Source organism: Furipterus horrens, unplaced genomic scaffold, assembly GCF_987537825.1.
Source record: "Furipterus horrens unplaced genomic scaffold, mFurHor1.1.pri manual_scaffold_1, whole genome shotgun sequence".
Classification (NCBI taxonomy): domain Eukaryota; kingdom Metazoa; phylum Chordata; class Mammalia; order Chiroptera; family Furipteridae; genus Furipterus; species Furipterus horrens.
The window spans coordinates 145,905,657-145,924,378 of record NW_028327171.1 but is presented as its reverse complement, the minus strand read 5'-3'; the positions used below and the strand labels follow the sequence as shown (position 1 = coordinate 145,924,378).

Here is an 18,722-nt window from a genome sequence, read left to right as displayed (position 1 = left end):
TCATACTGTGTGAAATATCTAGCCTTTCTCAGATTCAGTATGACATACTCAAAGGTAGTTTATAACACAGTAATAGAAACAGATATGTATATTTATATAATTTTAGTAAAATCAGCCCCCAACTACAGGTAGTACTGGTGGACATAAAATATTTAAAGGGAAAAATAACTGATTATAAAGCAAATGACTATATCTCAAAAATCTGAACTATGACTAATTGTTTTAATAATATCATGCCACTATATAAAAACAACAAAAGCAAAAATAAATTTTAGCTAACACTTAGAACCTTACATAGCACTTAATAAGGGCCTGGCAGTGTTCAAAGTGCTTTACACACAGTAAATTATCACAACCACCCTAACTGGCTGGTAGCACTTTATCTCTACCATTTTTACATTCTAAAATCTGTGGAAAATTTTACTGTATTTAACTTATATCACATAGTACAAAAAAAAAATAATAATAATAAAATAAAACAAACCAGTTGGTTTGTACCTAAACTGAGACCATGATAATGATTAGTAAATCAGAGAAGTTATAGCCATTCATGACATAATGACACAGATTATTTTGTAAGTATAACTGATTCACTTAAAATAGTCCTGAAAATAAAATTTTCTTCATTCTCTTCATACAGTGTTTTTATTACTGAAAATAGCAATAAGTCAAAGTATGGTTCACCCTTTGAGTGCCAATGTCACTGTGAGCAACACTGACAAATTTTCCCAAAAGTGCCAGCATCGCTCCCAGCGACTCTTTTTTCGATGGCTATAAATGTTAAGTAACAATGGAATAATTTGTATTTTATGTTTTGTTCTCTTTTTTTGGTACTTCAGGTTATATATTGATATAACTTTTTCTCATGTTAATCCAAATTTCAAATTACACATGGTACTCAAAGGGTTAAAAAAATCCATTGTGTATCAAATTCAATGACAGATGATGTGGAGCTCTAAATCATGGAGCTCACTAAAACTTAATGTATATAAAATGATGCTGTATTTGTAAATTCACATAGTGACAGTCAATGATCTGCTTTAGTGCACAGACTAACAACAAATAATAAAATCAGGTTATCTGATACAATCAGAAGACATTTTAGAGGAAGAAAAGTTTCAAAAATGTTGAGCAGATATACTAAATTTCTAAGTTAAACACAAGTTTTTGCAAGTTTAAGGTCAAGGCTATATATGCAAATTATTCATGACCATCTTTTACACACCTACCTATCTTATTCACCTCTTGTTCCTCCACCTCCCACCTCTGGTTCTATGTTCTTATTCTATTCTTACAAAAGGCAATGCCCTAGCTTCTGAGGCAGGGGAAGGGACAAGGAAAGCTCAGAAATAGTAAGAAAAATTAATAGTGAGAATTGCTAGGTCTTTACAATATGTTAAATCAGAGCCAGGGTAAAGACTTGCACTAGCACTGTAAGTTAAGCTTTCTGTTATCACTTCTCTTTTTATTCAAAAACTTTACAAGAATTTGATTATACATTTGCGTATCCTATTGCTCTCATACACCGACATGATTTCATCTGTACCTCTCTTTATTACAGATTACACTGATTATCATCTCTGCCAGGCAAAAAAAACCCAAAATCTTTAAAAGCAGTGATACTTTAGTCACACTTGTATAATCCCTGCACAGCTCATAAAGGAAAAAAAGGGGATAATAAAAGCTGTTGGAACAGAAATTGCATTTCTTAAATATAAATGATTCTTTTATACAAGCAGAATGTATTCTGCAAGTTTTTTAATACCTCATTATTTGAAACACAGAGGCTTTTCCTATTAACAAATAATCTTACAAATATTGAGTTAGTTTCACAAGCCAGTCGACTGAACAAAACAAGTACCACAATCCCTTTTCTCTTCCCTCAAAAAAGAGGGGAAGGAGGCAGGAAGGACACCTTGAAAATTTCTTGATATAGTTGATCAACATAATCAAGGTATGAACAAGGTTATGAACAGTAAGGGCGTGTGTCTATGTGTATGTGTAGAAGGCTTCCTGTGATGCAGTTAACTGAGCAGTAAACAATTACAAAAGAAAAATGAGGGAACTAGAGTGTGCACGATCGCTATGAGAAGGAAGAAAGAAGTGGGAAGGAAAGTAGATCATAAAGTTCCACAGGGTGGCTACCTCTGTTCAGGGATATCTGCTTGCTTTCTAGCAGGGGGAGCAACTGCTTTTGTATAGTAGAAAGTGAGTATAACCTGCTGTTAGAATATATTAGGCATTTTCAAGTCAATTGGTTATAGTTTAGAGAATATAGAACACAGTGTTGGTCTAAAATTAGCTGGTAAAGCAAATATTCTAGTCAAAAGTAACAATCAAAGTTCCTTAGATCGCCTTTTTTTTTGGATTTACAGGTGGGGCAAAAAAGTAGGCTTACAGTTGTGAATACACAAAACAAAGTTTATCCTTTTATTGTTATTTATTAATCATTATGTTATTTTCCATATGAACAACTGTAAACCTACTGTTGCCCTACCCTGCATTCATATAAAAGTATGTAGCAGGCAGAGCTATCTAATGGGATAAAAACAGAGAGAATCTCGGAGAAGAAAAAAATATAAGAAAAATTTCCATAGTTAAAAAACATCAAGGAGTTTCCAGATTAAAAGGCATTTACCAACCATAGTACAAATGAGTATCAACCAATTCAATGTGGCACACGATCATGGGCAAGTTACTGCCTATGACTTCATAATTACTATTACTACATAATAGTATGCCTATTCTATGTTGTACGTTAAGAGGAAATCGTTGTTCCCCACATTTCCACTGAAATCTCCAGAAGGGAAAAGGATAGGAAGAATATTCTCAGCTTCTTTTCACCTTTTCACTCTCTCCTCAGCCAGGAAGGAGTGACTTAAACTGGTGAATTTGGGAGAAGAACCTAATCAGCTCAATACCTTCAAGTGCATAATCTCTCGTAGTTCTTTCTTCCTTTGGAGAGGCTGCATTCTAGTTGGCCCTCTGCTACGAGGCTGATTCTGCCTTTTATGGAGAGACCTGCTCTGTCAGTGACCAGCCAGTAGTGAGGTAAGTTTGTTTAATGCAAGGGTTAAATATCAGATTGTCTGTTGAGGCCATACATCTATGCCTTGTATTCCAACACCATTTTTATTACTAATATAGCCAAAGTTTTATATGTCTATACCTGTTTCTCCATTAGTTCCAAAGTAAAGAAAGAGAGAAATGTTGCTTATTGCTCTAAGCCTCAACATTACTGGCGACAAAACAACTATAAGTGCTTTATGCTTTTTTTTTTTTTACTCCAGGACATTCTATCTCTATACTTCAGTTTCTAGCACACTCATCATCCAGGGTTTATTTCACTCACCCTCTTCTCTCTGGTTATTTACACAGCTAGGATGCAAAAGCTCACACAGCCTAAGTATTCTCTAACACACTGAATGTAAGCCAAAGCCAGTGTTTTAAATTCAAGGCTTTGTAAAAACAAAACGAACACAGATAATTTCTCTACCTTAATTCTGTGAATTTAGAACTCTTTAAATAAAACTGCCTCTGTATTTATAAATGTTAATCACTGTGTCTAACTTTCTGGACCCTCTTATACCAAGTTTGATACCATGAGACATTCCATTCCACAGGGAACTGTACCACAGATGAGTTATTGACCCTCAAACTACAGGTGATCAGTGACCTATGAAATGCTCCTGGGTTTAAAGTATATGTCAGCCAGATTTCCTCTAACAGAAATGTGGCAATAAAGATGGTTTCTGGTTAAGCCAGAATGAACTCCTATTTGTCTTGAAATCTTAATAAAAGCAAAGCAAAGCAATCTTTTCTCCCAAATGTTGTTTATCCTCAGAAGGGATGGGAATGAGCAGATTAAAATTATCAATTGAATTTTCATACCAGCCAGCAAAGTACATGGATTAGCAGACAAGAATATACTGAAATATAAATGGTGAGGGGAGGACACAAGAAACAGGAAAACTCCCCTGCCAATCTAAATACTTACAGAGTTGAAACTAACAGTTTCAACTCACTCTCTAAAAGAGAAGAAGGTAGGGCACTTCTGGAAACAAGAAAACTGGATAAATATCTTTATATGAAAATTAGACTTTCCCCACATCTGGTGCACCTAGGCAACTACTTCTCCTTGCAAATGGTAGGAGACTGAAGGCTTAATCGGTAAAGGTTCATCTAAGAGCCGGTGAACTCTGGAGTAGAAGGCATGCTGAAGGAAAGTATATGGCTCCATACCAAAAATGATTAAGCAGAAGTCTACAGGCTGAACCATGAACTCTTACACCACTGCCACCCTACTTACTACCCCGTTAACACCCCCAATTCAGCTATAAAAATAGAAAGAGTCACACAAGAATGAGACTGGATTTTTTGGGGGGAAAACTGAACAATCCTCCCAAAACACCATTATATAAATGACCTTCTTCAAATGTAAAGTAATCCAAATATTTGAGGAAAAAAACAGCAAAACAAACAAACATAAAAAAATAAATAAACACTATGTAAGGGGAAGGAAAAAAAAAATCCTCACAGAGATAGTACTGCATCCATGAAAAAAGAATAGAAACAGGATTATATATATAATATATATATATATATATATATATTATATATATATATAAAACAACTTAGTGCGGTTCACTGTGGCTCAGAGGGTTGGAGAATGGACCTGCAACCAAAAGGTTGTTGTTTGGTTCTAGTCAGGGAAACTACCTAGGTTTGAGTTCAATCCCCAGTCTGGGCACATACAATTCCCAATCCAGGTGTGTACAAGAGGCAACTGATTGATATTTATCTCTCCCTTCCTTTCTCTCTAATAAAAGCAATGAAGAAATGTTCTAAGGTAATGATGAAAAAACAAAAACAAAAAACAAACAAAAAAACCCACTTAGACATAAAATAATTTAAATTTAAAACTATGAGTTCTGGTCAAGATGGAGGCATAGGTAAACATGGCTTGCCCCTTGGCACAACCACAACAAAATTACAAATAAACTATAGAACCACCATCACTCAGAACCATCAGAAATTGAGTTAAATGGAAGTCCAACAACTACAGGCTTAAAGAAACCATATCCCTCCAGACTGAAAGGAGGGGAGGAGACGTGGAAACGTGGAATGAGCTGGTCCCACACTCATATAGGGTGGATAAAAATTTGGGAGGGATATCTTGGGAGCGAGGAGTCCCAGCGCCACACCAGGCCTTCTCAGCCTAGGGGCTCAGTGCCAGAAAGATAAGTCCCCATAACTTCTGGCTGCAAAAACCAGCAGGGATTGAGTAGGTGGAATAAACTTCTGGAGACCCAAGCAGTTCCTTTCAAAGAACATGCACACAGACTTACTCAGACTCACTTGCTCTGAGCTCCAACACTGGGGTAGCAGCCTGAAGGGCACCAGTGGCACATGGAGAGGAACTGAAGTGTATGGCATCAAGGCGAGAGCTAGGGTACAGCTTTCTCTCAGACAGAAAGGTGGGCAGAGACCACTGTTTTTTTTTTTTGAACCCTCCCCCCTCAGAGTCACAGAACTGGCAGGTGGGTACTATATCTGAGACTCCATCAACCTGGCTAACACTGTTTGCCCCACTTTGGAGATCCCCTGAGGCTCTGCCCCAACCAACTCATGGGCACACCCAAGCTGTTAACAGTCACATTTCCATATGAATGACTGGTCTTGGCTCATGTTTCACAACTTCCTAAATTCTCTCAAACGAGCAACAACTAGTCTCAGCAAGGCCCTAGCCTCCATACCTCTTGCTAAGTGGCCCATGCCCAGCACCAGCAGCAGTCATCCTAGGTTCACCATTTGACTTCGCCTGGGAATCTCCAAGTCCAGCACAGGTAGCAACCATCCACAGACTGCTTTGTAGCTCATGCAGGGTGGCCCCAGGAAGAACATAAGTGGAGTATGACCTTGGCCTGCACCACCCAGGAAACCCCAGAGCCCACACACCCAGTGGACAGCTACAGACCATGCTGGAGCACCACCACCCTGCCCTTATACAGCTGATCCTCCATGGAGGGAAGAGGTTGGTGGTCAGTGGTCACAGTCAGTCCTTACAGCTGACTGGCCTGAGTAAATTCCTCCCATTGACCTGCCAACAGCAACCAAAGCTCAACTGTAAGAGGGGGGGTGTACTCAGCCCACACAAAGGGTATACCCCAAGTGCCCAGTTTGGGTGTCAGGGAAGGCTGTGTCACTGGACTCAACAGGAAACCTACTACATTAGACCACACTATCAAGACACAGAGTCAAAGCAGCTCTACATAATACCAAGAAACACAGAGGCTGCCAAAATGAGGGGGCAAAGAAACATGCCTCAAATGAAAACACAGATCAGAACTCCAGAAAAAGAACCAATCAAAATGGAGATAAGCAATCTCTCCGACGCAGAGTTCAAAACACTGGTTATAAGGATGCTCGAGGAACTTAGTGAGGATCTCAACAACATAAAACAGATCCAGTCAGGTATGATGGATACACTTAATTGGAATAAAGAACAATTTACAGGGAAACAACAGTAGAGTGGATGAACCCAAGAATCAAATCAATGATTTGGAACACAAGGAAGAAAAAAACAACCAATCAAAACAACAAGAAGAAAAAGAAATCCAAAAATACAAGAATGTGTAAGCAGCCTCTGGGACAACTTCAAGTGTTCCAATATTTGCATCACAGGGGTTCCAGAAGGAGAAGAGAAAGAGCAAGAAAATGGAAATATACTTGAAAAAAAGAGAGAAAACTTCCCTAATTTGGTGAAGGAAATAAGCATGCAAGTCCAGGAAGCACAGAGTCTCAAACAAGATGGATGCAAAGAGGCCCACTCCAAGACACATCATAATTAAAACGCCAAAAGTTAAAGATAAAGAGAAAATCTTAAAAGCAGCAACAGAAAAGCAGTTACCTACCTACAGGGGAGTTCCCATAAGGCTGTCAGCTGATTCCTTAAAAGGCACTTTGCAGACTAGAAGGGACTGGCAAGAAATATTCAAAGTGATGAAAAGCAATGATCTACAGCCAAGATTGCTTTACTCAGCAAAGCTATCATTTAGAATAGAAGGGCAGATAAAAAGCTTCCCCAACAAGAAAAAGCTAAAGGAGTTCATCATCACCAAACCATTATTGTAAGAAATGTTAAAGGGACTTACTTAACAAAAAGATCAAAACTATTAACAATGAAATGGCAATAAATACATATTAATCAACAATTGAATCTAAAACTAAACAAAATAAGAAGAACAGAGACAAAATCATGGATACAGAGAGCATTTTGATGGTTGCCAGATGGGAGGGGGCTTTGGGGAAATGGATGAAGAAGTGAGGGGATTAAGAAGTACAAATAGGTAGTTACAGGAACAGCCATGGGGATGTAAAGTACAGTATAGAAATGCAGTAGCTGAAGAAATCATATGCATGACTCATGGACATGAGCAAAGGTGTAGGGATTGCCTGAGGGAGTAGGGTGTGCTGGGTGGAGGGGAATAAAGGGGGGAAGAATGGGACAATTATAATAGCATAATCAATAAAATATAATTTAAAAAATAATAGCAAAAACAAAGAACAGATGGCTCAATAGCAACACTAAAAGTTAGATCACAACAGCACAATCAATATTCAAATGTACAAAGGATAAAGATGTTCAACCTAAAACATCCCACTCAGCTAAGCTGTCAAATCAAGTATGAGGCTAGAATAAAGTTAACTTCACACATGAATGGCCTCAAAAAATCCACCTTCCACACACTTATTCTTAGAAAACCACCAGAAGGTTGTGTTCCATTAGAATGGAGTAAATCCAAAAGGAAGAAAGCATGTAATCCAGGAAATGGGGAAACAAACACATGAGAGAAGCAAAGAAATTCCTAAAATAACAGATGACAACCAAGCAGTAAGTCTAGAAGCAACCAGTCCAGAATACGGCAGCAAAATAAATGGGTCCAGGGGGAAAAAAAAAATGTCCACAAAAGAAATAAAACTGACATTATTTGACTGTTTGAACATATTAAGAGACTTATACACTTCTGTGAGAGAATTTGTGGTGACTTAATCAAAGGTACATAGAAGAGGAAGCAGATACAGATTAGAAAGTTATCTCTTTTGAAAATAAAAACAAAGAATAAAGGACATATAATCATTGTTAAGCTGTTAATATTTGCAGAATAATAATACTGTTTCAGCTGTATTTGCAGAATGATAATATTGTATACATTTGATATTAATTTAATAGCATAACTCAAACCAAAATATGGTACAAAGAGTGTGCTGAGGAAAGAAGTTTAAACAATTAGAAATCGAATAGTTTAAAAAGATGTTTATATAAATCCACTATTTAGAAATGTCAAGATAAATACCAAAAGACACAAGTAAAGGATTTGAAATCAGTTGCCTCTAAGAATAGGAAGATTGCTCTTTTTAGGAAAGAAAAAAGAAAAATTTCAACTAAGCGTAATGATATACGCATTGCTTTGATTTTTAAAGAATGAAATTTTTAGCCTTTTTGGGGTGGTGGCAAACGCGCAGAGAACATTATGAGAGCCTCGGGCATGCTGTGGGAATGCAAGGTGGTGGGGCACTGCCTGCCCACCCCTAAGTGCCACACACCGCGCCTATACTGTGTGCGCATCTTTGCACCTAACCATGTTGCCAAGTCCTGCTTCTGGTACTTTGTCTCTCTACTGAAGAAGATGAAGATAAGATCTTCAAGGGAAATAGTCTACTTTGGGCAGGTGTTCGAAAAACCCTTCAGGTGAAGAATCTGGCTGCGCTGCCACTGCCTCAGTGGGACCCACTGCATGTACCAGGACATGCCTACCGCAGGGGCCCTCACCCATTGCTACCCTGACATGGGGCCCGGCATACCCACTTAAAATCCAGATCATAAAGGTGGAGGAGATGGCGGCCAGCAAGTGTCATGGACCCGCTGGCAAGCAGTTCCATGACTCCAAGATTAAGTTCTTGCTGCCCCACTGGGTCCTTCGTGGCCAACACAACCACGCTTCACCAACAAGATGCCCAAACCTTCTTTTAGATGCAGGGCCTCCCTATCCCCTAGTCTATCCAAATAAACTCCTTGGGAAAATTGGGGTGCTCGGAAAAAATAGATATAATTTTTAAAAATTTGAAAAGGAGAGACAATAAAAATGTTAAAGATGGGAGCAAAGAGGTGAAAAGATACCATTTACAATATGGCCCATGAAGCCCGAAGTTGTGAAGTAGTAGAAACTAGGAAGAAAAAAGTAAAAGAATTCCAGTTGCAGTTTACAGGCATTAATAGTCTTTAATCCCAACTTTTTTTGCTTTAGTTATATAAGTGATGACCAACCTGTCAATCAAAACTGCCTTTTTAAAACACTTTATCTCTTGCAAAAAATATCTCCATGAGGGTCAACAACGTTTATTTTAAGATTTTAAGTTTTAAGCAGAACTTTGTTGTTCCTTTGATTTTTTTGCAGCCCTAAAAATTTCCAGTTAGTTTTAAGTACTTAGTAAAACACTAGTTCAGTTGTTGCTTGAATGTGCTATAAAGTACAATTACTCATAACAATGCCTAAAACACTGATGCAATTCCTACTATCTCTAAATGTATGCTTTATATACATTTTCTCTAATCCTCAAAAAGTACTGAAAGGCATGGTACTTATATCTTCATTTTGCATAAACTGAAACTGAGATTTTATAGGTGTTTTAATTACTTTGTACCAGGTCACACAGAAGTTGAACTCAAGTCCGTTGGATTCAGAAGCCCATGCTATATCCCCTTTACTCCAACTTGCCTAAATGGAGTGCATTCCTAGCTTCTCCTAGTCCGTGGTTTCTTAATGTTTAATTTTTTTGTGGTACAGAAATTTAAAGTTTTAATATAATGAAATGTATCAATCTTCCACGATTTTTGCTCTTTGCCTTAAAAAAGCTTCATTTTTAGGTCATAAAGTTATCCTCACATTTTTTTCCTAAAAATGCTAACATTTTGTTTTTAATATTGGGTTGGCCAAAGAATTTGTTTTTTCCCATAAGATGGCTCTAGTACTGCTTAGTTGTCTTTAACTTCATTTGAAACAATTCTGTTTGACTGTATTGTGACAGCTGTCATATCAGTGTGCATTAAAAAAAACTTATCCAAATTGTTAATTTTTGTGTAGCCATTTTAATACTGAAGATGGAAGAAAATATACATTTTATACATATTATGCTTTATTATTTCAAGAAAGGTAAAAACGCAACTGAAAACAAAAACAAAAACAAAAAAAAAAAAGAGAAAGATTTGTGTAGTGTATGAAAAAGGTGCAGTGATGAACCGAATGTGTCAAGAGTGGTTTGCAAAGTTTCATGCTAGAGATTTCTCACTGGTCAATGCTCCATGGTTGGGTAGACCAGTTAAAGTTGACAGTGATCAAATTGACACTGAGAACAACCAACATTCTCCCATGCAGGAGATAGCCGGCATACTCAAAATATCCAAATCAATAAAATTATTGGTGAAAATGAAAAATGTGTCTTTTTGTTTTATGAAAAAAACTGTATGAAACTTTTGGCCAACCCAATATTTATTCCTTATTTTTATATTTTTTCATAGGGATAACCACTGTCCCAGCACTACATATCAAGTATTTCAATCCCTTCCCCACTGATCTGCAGTGACTCTTTGGTCATATATCAAATTTCCACATATGTGTGGACGGGTGTTTCTAGTGTCTCTTTTCCTTCATTAGTATACTTATTAATCTTTTAATAAAAAATCACTAATATCCTAAACCATAAAAATTTAAGAAATAGTTAACTCTAAGAGAAGGGAAGAAACAGTATGTGACACAAACACATAAGAAATAGCAACTAGACTTCTCTGATCATATCTTATTTTATAGCTAGGACACTCAGAACCATACGTTTTATATAATTATGAAACAAAATAAAATCTTGGAACAAAACCCCTAAGAATAAAAATTAAATGGACCAAATAAACTGTATTTTAATTTGGACTGTATTGGAAGTACTTTAAAATACAATGAAGTAACATTTCTGTTGGGAGCTACTTTGAGGACTAAAGGCAAAAACCAGTCAACCAACCAACAAACAAAAAACTTGAAATTATTTTCAGTAATTATATAGTTGGTGCAACTCTTAGCATTATTCTGAGACTACTGTGGTCTAAGGTGAGATAAAACATGGGAATATGTGGATGTTCTTGAGAACTAAAAGATGTGGGAAAAAGTTGTAAACGTGTAAGGTTAAAACCCTGTAGTCTTGAATTAGAAATATTAATATAAATTCATGATATATTTTATCTTTAAAAAATTTCAAGTACACATTTCTTAGTGAGGTCCACTAAAACATCTTAAGAGACAATGGCCAACCCAGCAGCAATGAACACCCTCAGTGCCCTGACTGTAGTTTCTAAATATGATTACTCACTAAAAGAAACATGAGCTCTCTGGAGAATAGACACTTTCAGATCTGAGGCAGGAAATATAGGTGTGGGGCAAGAGTAGGTTTGCAGTTGTGTGTGAAACAGAGTTTTTTCTTGTATTAGTAATTATTGTATTATTTATTTGTAGTACAACAATAAACCTATTATTGCCCGCCCCTATACAAGGTAAGCCAAGAACTTAGTTTTCTTGCTTTCTGGTATTGTAGAGTCATGTCAAGAAGATTCAGAAGTTAACCTGAATAATATTTTTTCCTAATGACCAAAAACAGTTGTGAATATGAATATCAGTGAGAATAATAATAAATAATATGGTGAACTGAAACATAATAAAAATGTATAAATCCATGATTCATAATAATTCTAAAATAAAACAAATAAACATCTTAGTCAACTTAAAGAGTACTAAGAACCCGTCTTCCATCAGGAAGCACATAATTTTTGGTTCTCTCTCCTTTTATTATGTTGGCAACCATTAATAATTATTGCCTTGATCCATTAGTTCATTAGGGGTTACAAAATAGTGACATTCTACCATTCCTTCTTGTTTTATTTTAGCCAGAATAGTTCTATAAAGAGAAACAGTCCCCTCTTCAAATACTATGAGATCCTAAGATACAGGTCATAACTGGGCATTCAAATAAATGCTCAGTTCCCAATTAAATGAGTTTTCAGAAACTGATTAACTAATTGTAACATATGGAAGTTTCCTGGATCCCAATTCAAAAAAATTCTAAGTTCTTTTGTATAGGCAAATTTCCCCATTTTCTGGATCCCAATTCAAAATAATCAAGTTTTAAAAAAAGGAAATAAAAGAGAGCAATCATATTTAAAAGACAGTTAAGAAATGTGCATACTATTTTATGCTATTTTAAAATGCTATTTTGCTTTTAAGGAGTGGTGTGAGACTGTGGTACTATGATTGTTTAAAAATTCCCAGATGAAATGATGTTGGATCGGCTATAAAATCATGGGGAATGGATGTACAGGAAAAATATTGGCAATGCTGAGTGATGAACACATGGAAATTCATCTTATTATTCTTTCTACTTGTGAATGCTGGAAATTTTTCTACAATAAATGATTTTTAAAATAAATAAATTCTTTCTAAAAAATCAGTAAAGAAAGGACAGAGAAAAATGAACCTAAATATAGAAAGAGGTAATTGACATAAAAATATGTTTAACCTCATGGTAATTGATTACAGACAACATTAAACCCGCAAATATCATTTCATATCCATCAGATTGGGAAAAATTATAGTTTGACAGTAAGAAGTCAAAAATATGAAAAAACAAGAACTCTCATACACTACTGGTACATCCATACTGTGGAATTATACCAGGCAATATATAATATTAAACTAATGATACATACAACACCGTGGTGGCATTCATTGCTCATTATTTGTAAGGGCCAAAATTAGGTAAGAACTACATGTCCAGCAATAAAACAGATAAACTGACATATTTACACATTATATTTATAAAATGAAAAATTATGTTCACACAAAAACATGCACATGAATGCCCATAGCAGTTTTACTCATAATAGACAAATATTGGAAACAACCCAAATGTCCTTCAACCAGTGAAGGGTTAAACAAACTGGTACATTCATGCCATGGAATTATATTAAGCAATACTTAATATCAAACTAATGATACATACAATAACTTGGATAACTCTCAGGGGAATTATGCTGAGTGAAAAAAACCCAATCCCAAAAGGTCTCATTGTTTTAGGTCCTTTTTATAACGTTCTTAGAATAACAAAATTAGAGGTGGAAGACAGATTAGTGGCTGTAAAACAAGGCCAATAAATGCATCTATCTCATAAGATTCTTGTTGGGGTTAAATTAAATAACTTGTGCATATCATACTGTCCAGGATAAAGTGCTCAATAAGGTAAGGTGCAATTACCACTCAACGTCACTCCATTAGTAGATTAAGACTAATCTGTAATGTAGCATAAGTGAAAGTAAAGTACAATATAATTTTATAGCTATTTTTAGTATTAATGCCCTTAATCATCAGGGCATACAGAAATCATGGTTTTTAGTTTAAATACTTTAGAGAAGCCCCAACTATGACTAACTGAAAACTATAATAGTATATGGTTGAAAAGGCACTTCCTTCTGTTTCTCTAAGGCTAAAACCTACCATGTAAGAGCCACAACATCTATTTTTCTGGCTGATTTCTTAAGACTGATTTGTAGCCAATGTGCTTTTAATTTATAAAACTTAAACTCGCAAATGGTTTGACAGAATCTGGAGAAACTTCTAAAAGTTTGCACCTACATGTACCACAGGAACAGTTTACAGAGTGAGTCACAAAATGCATGGTCTACCACTAACTCAAATTTATCAAGGGCTTACTTAATGCATCCAGGTGGAGAGCTAGCTACAGTAGATGAAGCCATGAATCCCTGTCCTGGAGGCTTTGTGGTCCCTCATTTTAAGTATAACAGTATTTATTTTTACTTGGAAACACCCTTGGATTGGATAAGAACTTTGTGATTTTCCTCAGAAAAACACATACCTTGTGGACACTGGGTTTAGAACATTATTTGTTCATCTTCCAACAAAGTGTTAGCCTACATCCTTTGAATTGCGTGACCATATCCAGTTTTAGGTTTTGTTTTTTGTCCCCCTATCCTCTGATTTAGAGGGGCAGTTTGGCTACATGTCACCCTTCTTTTGGTTACTTACAATAAAGAGCTTAACTTGAGTACATATTTCTGAATTTTAGGTTTTTTTTTTTTTGAAGGGGACTTGTGCCACTGCTGGATATTATGTGCTACTGATGAGAATAAACTAGTTTCCTTTCCAAAAGAACAAGCATTTTGAAAACAAATCTGGCAATAATAATCCCTCATGGTCTTTTTTTCCTTTCAGGTACTGCGCAGTATGGTTCCAGAAAAATAAATAAATGTCATTCTGCCATCAAAAACACAGTGATCAGATAATACACTATCAATATTCACAAACACCAATGGATCATGCACCTCACATACCAAGAGATCTGAAAACCTCACCATGAGGGAAATACCAGATATGTATACTGCTAACAGCTGAAGAAAGCTGTCTGATGAAAGGAACAGGAATGCAGCCTAGGGTATTTAGGTATGTCTGTTCAGAAAACATTAACATGAAGATTTGCCAAAGAACCTCTATTCACGCATCATCTTACAGATCTGCAATTTCAAAAACTTGCAGAGGAACAGGACAGCAGCTTACAGCAGTGGGGCTTAGCATTTCTTCCTTCCACCCAGCATACAGTAATGGGCATCCTTCCAGATGAGGGTCACATGTGCAGTCTATAACGCATCCAGTAATAAGCTGGTCTGCACCAATACCCTAATGAAGAACAGCACTGTGTTCACCAACAGCAAACAATACCTAGCAACGGTACAAGTGCCCCTAAATCACATGGAGCAGAGCTGACTCCTGAGGAAGAAATTTTAAACAAAAACAGTCAAAAAATTTCAAGAGAAATATGATTAAGAATAAAATTTCTGAAGGAGCTCCTCCTCCAGAGCAGGGAAAGCTTCTTGGGTGCATCACTTTAAGGTCTGGCCAGTTGTGATGCAGAACAAAGTGTAATTCCATCTAAGGAAGATCAAGGCCCACAGAGGCCGACCTCCTCCCTCCCATTTTAGTAGTCTATTAAAAAACGAACATCACAACTATCAACAACAGAACCTAAAAACAAAAAACAAAACAAAACTAAGCAAACCACCAGAACAGGAACGGAATCATAGGTATGGGGATTATTTGGAGAGTTATAAGCTGGGAGGGGGAAGGAGAAGAAATGGGGAAATGGTGCAGGGATTAAGAAGCATAATTGGTAGGTACAAAACAGACAGGGGGAAGTTAAGAATAATATGTGTATAGGAAAGGGTGAAGCCAAGGAACTTACATGCACGACCCATGAGCATGAACTAAGGGGGTGAAGGGGACTGCTAGAGGGAAGGGGGTACTGGGTGGAAGGGAGCAAAGGGAAAAGAAATTGGGACAACTGTAACAGCATAATCAATGAAATATACTTAAAATAACAAACAAAAAACCCTCCAAAAAAAAATAAAAACCCTCACAACAGTTAATATGATAAAAACTAATTGTTTAAAATTATAAAAAAATAAAATAAAATTATAATCAAAGTTTTTAACAAGAAAAGGCTGTCAAATTGAGCTTAAATATTTCCAGTGAAGGTGCCAACACATGCATTGTTTGACCCTTTTTTTAAAACCTTGAGTTAATATCTGTCAGATACTTTCTTCTCTCACACCTCTAACAAATAATTTACTTTGAAATTGAAAGTTTTCATGTAAAAATTCATTTATTCTCTCTGATTTGAAACAGCAACAAACTGTAAGCAAAATTGAAATTTAGAACTGTTTCAAAGTGGATAAAAATGATATGAACATGAGAATGGCAGGTCCTGATTTTAAATGTTTTTTTAATCATCAAAATTACTCCCTTTTTATAGAAACATTTTTTAGCTAAAGTTGCTTGTCTTCTAAACAGGAAGAAGAAAATAGAGAGGTCACAGACACCAAATGCAGTGGGAGTGGAGACAATATTTACTATACTTTCAGAGTTTTTTCCTTACAAGCTGCTTTTTTCTCTTAAGTTCAACATGTAATATAGAGGGTCTATAAGGCACTAGGTACTAACAACAGAAAGGATGCATGGGGGAATTCCATTCAAAGGTATCTTCGAGCTTGCTGAGTAGACACCATAAATAAGGCTCCAGAGTTAAAAAAAATTATGGACAAGAAGTTATTGTTGAAATTAAATGGTGGAAAACACTATCCGTCCCTATTGCGGGGATTTGATCCCTTTATGAATCTTGTGACAGATGAATGTGTGGAGATGGCCACTAGTGAGCAACAGAACAGTACTGGAATGGTGGTAATATGAGGAAATAATATCATCGAGTTAGAAGCCTTGGATGGAGTATAAAGAATGGCTGTGCTAATCTGAGAAATCAATTGCTTCCAAAGACCCTTCTCATAGCACCTGTTTTACTATAATATAAAAATCAGGTCGTGTACATTTTCACATTGAACTTTTGTAAAATAAATTTTTGTACTGATTAGAGAAGAAAAAAAGGATGCAAGGGGATGCCCAGAATAAATGCTCCCGAGACTTTAAAAAATTTTAATCTACATACAACTTGTCAAGAGGAAAACTAGAATAAACAAAGATATACTAGGAGATCCAAACTCCAATTAGCTTTACCAAATTTTAGTAGCTATCTCTAGTAAACATACGTAAAAATCTTAAAAATTAATAGTTCCTAAGGGCAGCTACAAACCAGAACCCAGATGTTCAATTAATCACATAATTCCCTTTTCCTCATGCTGGTGGAAAAACATCAGGTGTGGGGGAAAATTATGTAACTAAATATGATAACCGAAGCAATATGTAAAAGGTAAAAATCTAGCCCTGACTGATGTGGCTCAGTGGGTTGGGTGTTGTCCAGCAAAGCAAAAGGTTGCCAGTTAGATTCCCAGTCAGGGCATATGCCTGGGTTGCAGGCCAGGTCCCTGGCTAGGGGCATGTAAGAGGCAACTGATCAACATTTCTCTCCCTTTCCTTCTCTTGAAAAATAAATGAAAAAAAACAAAATTAAAGTAGAAACTCTCAGTGTCTTAAAACAAAACTTGGATAGTTTTTCTTTATTTTTTTCCGTATTCCTAGAATCTATTTTGAATTTTTCCTTTTTTTAAAAAAATTTCCCCTCTCTCCTCCTCCCTGTCAACTTTCTTTCTTCTAGTATACTACTACTGGGTCCATTAAGCAAGTTAAAATGGAGATCAAATATACCAGTTAATTTACATGTTAATAAAAATAATAAAAAGTTACAAAAACGCAGAACTGGGCACACTTTATTTTACAGATCAGAAAGCTAGGAAAGGTTACGAACCTGATGAGCTGAGCACAAGTTCCAGGGCTTTCACTCAGAGCTCAATACTTTTTCTATTACACCACACAGATGTTAATGTTAAATTAAATCCTAATCGTTATAGTCATAATGAAAAATTCTTTGAATATCAAAGGGAACAAACATATAGATAAATCAAAATATTGTTTTTGTTTGACTTTGGACTTAAATGTTCAAGCTTATAGATTACATTCAATAATCAAAGATAATAAAAAAATCTACAAATAAAAAAAATTTATCAGTTGACTAAAACGCATATAAAACAAGCTATTGTGAACCTAGTGCATCAGGCAAGGATTTGTTAAAAACAAATGTTAAAAATGAAAACCAATAAATAGTTTCCCACTTAGTTATTTCAAGTAAAGAAAATTTCTAAGATTTATCTAAGAATTATCATTGATAATTTTTTAACTGATTTTTTGAGACAGAGGGGAAAGGGAGAGGGAGGAAGAGAGGAAGAGAGTGGGAGGAAGGAAGGGAGAGAGGGGGGAGAGGCAGACAGACAGACAGAGAGTCAGACATTGATTTGTTATTCTACTTATTGATGCATTCCATTCATTGGTTGATCCCTGTATGTGTCCTGACTGAGGACTGAACTGGCAACCCCGGAGCATCCGGACAATGCTCCAACAAACTGAGCTACCTTCCAGAGCTCAGTGGCATTTTTTTTTTAAATGCAGAAAGAAACAAAATCCATCTTTATACTAAGCCTCTACTACTACTTCCATTAATCTCTATATTTCCTAAACATTTAACTTCTGGAAACTACATGCAATATCCAATCCCTTTAATGGAGGCAACAAAATAAGAACAGAGGCACAAGTGTACCTTGTTTGTAAAGGCTCTTCTGTGAAAATATTAACAATAGCACCTTCTAAAACTGCTGTTCACTTAAAAACTCGCTGGTCTATTTCATCTTCCTACTCTGTAATTCCTTTCTTATACAATAAAATTATGCTTATTAGTTTAATGAACCCACATTGACCTTACCTCAGGCACAACATGTATTAATAGACTCCCTTCTAACTTAGAATAGAAATCATTACTATAAGCCATAGAGAAAGTGGATGCCAGTGCATCACAGATAGAGCAGCAGGAGCGAAGACAGGGAATATGCTTAATTGCAAGAGATACAAATTGTTAATAATGAGACTGGAATGGAGGCTATATTATCGAAATTCACCTTTAAACCAAACAAAAATTCAGAACTACATGTCCACAGAAGTTGTATGCACATATATAAAAAATACATACTTTTAAAAACAGGAGTTGAAATCTAGGGATTTGACAGAGGCTCAGAAGTCCCTCCTTGACATGAGAGCATGATCACAGCCTTTAACTTA

General features: G+C 36.1%; 1 protein-coding gene and 2 pseudogenes across 6 annotated transcripts in view; 2 read left to right on the top strand and 1 right to left on the bottom strand.

Annotated features, from left to right (window-relative positions):
• EPC2 (enhancer of polycomb 2) overlaps nucleotides 1–18,722 on the bottom strand; it is a 192,183-nt gene that overhangs the window by 41,049 nt on the left and 132,412 nt on the right. The window lies entirely within an intron of this gene.
• On the top strand, nucleotides 8,535–9,120 carry LOC150022014 (large ribosomal subunit protein eL20 pseudogene; annotated as a pseudogene).
• Nucleotides 16,200–16,352, top strand: LOC150022013 (small nuclear ribonucleoprotein G pseudogene; annotated as a pseudogene).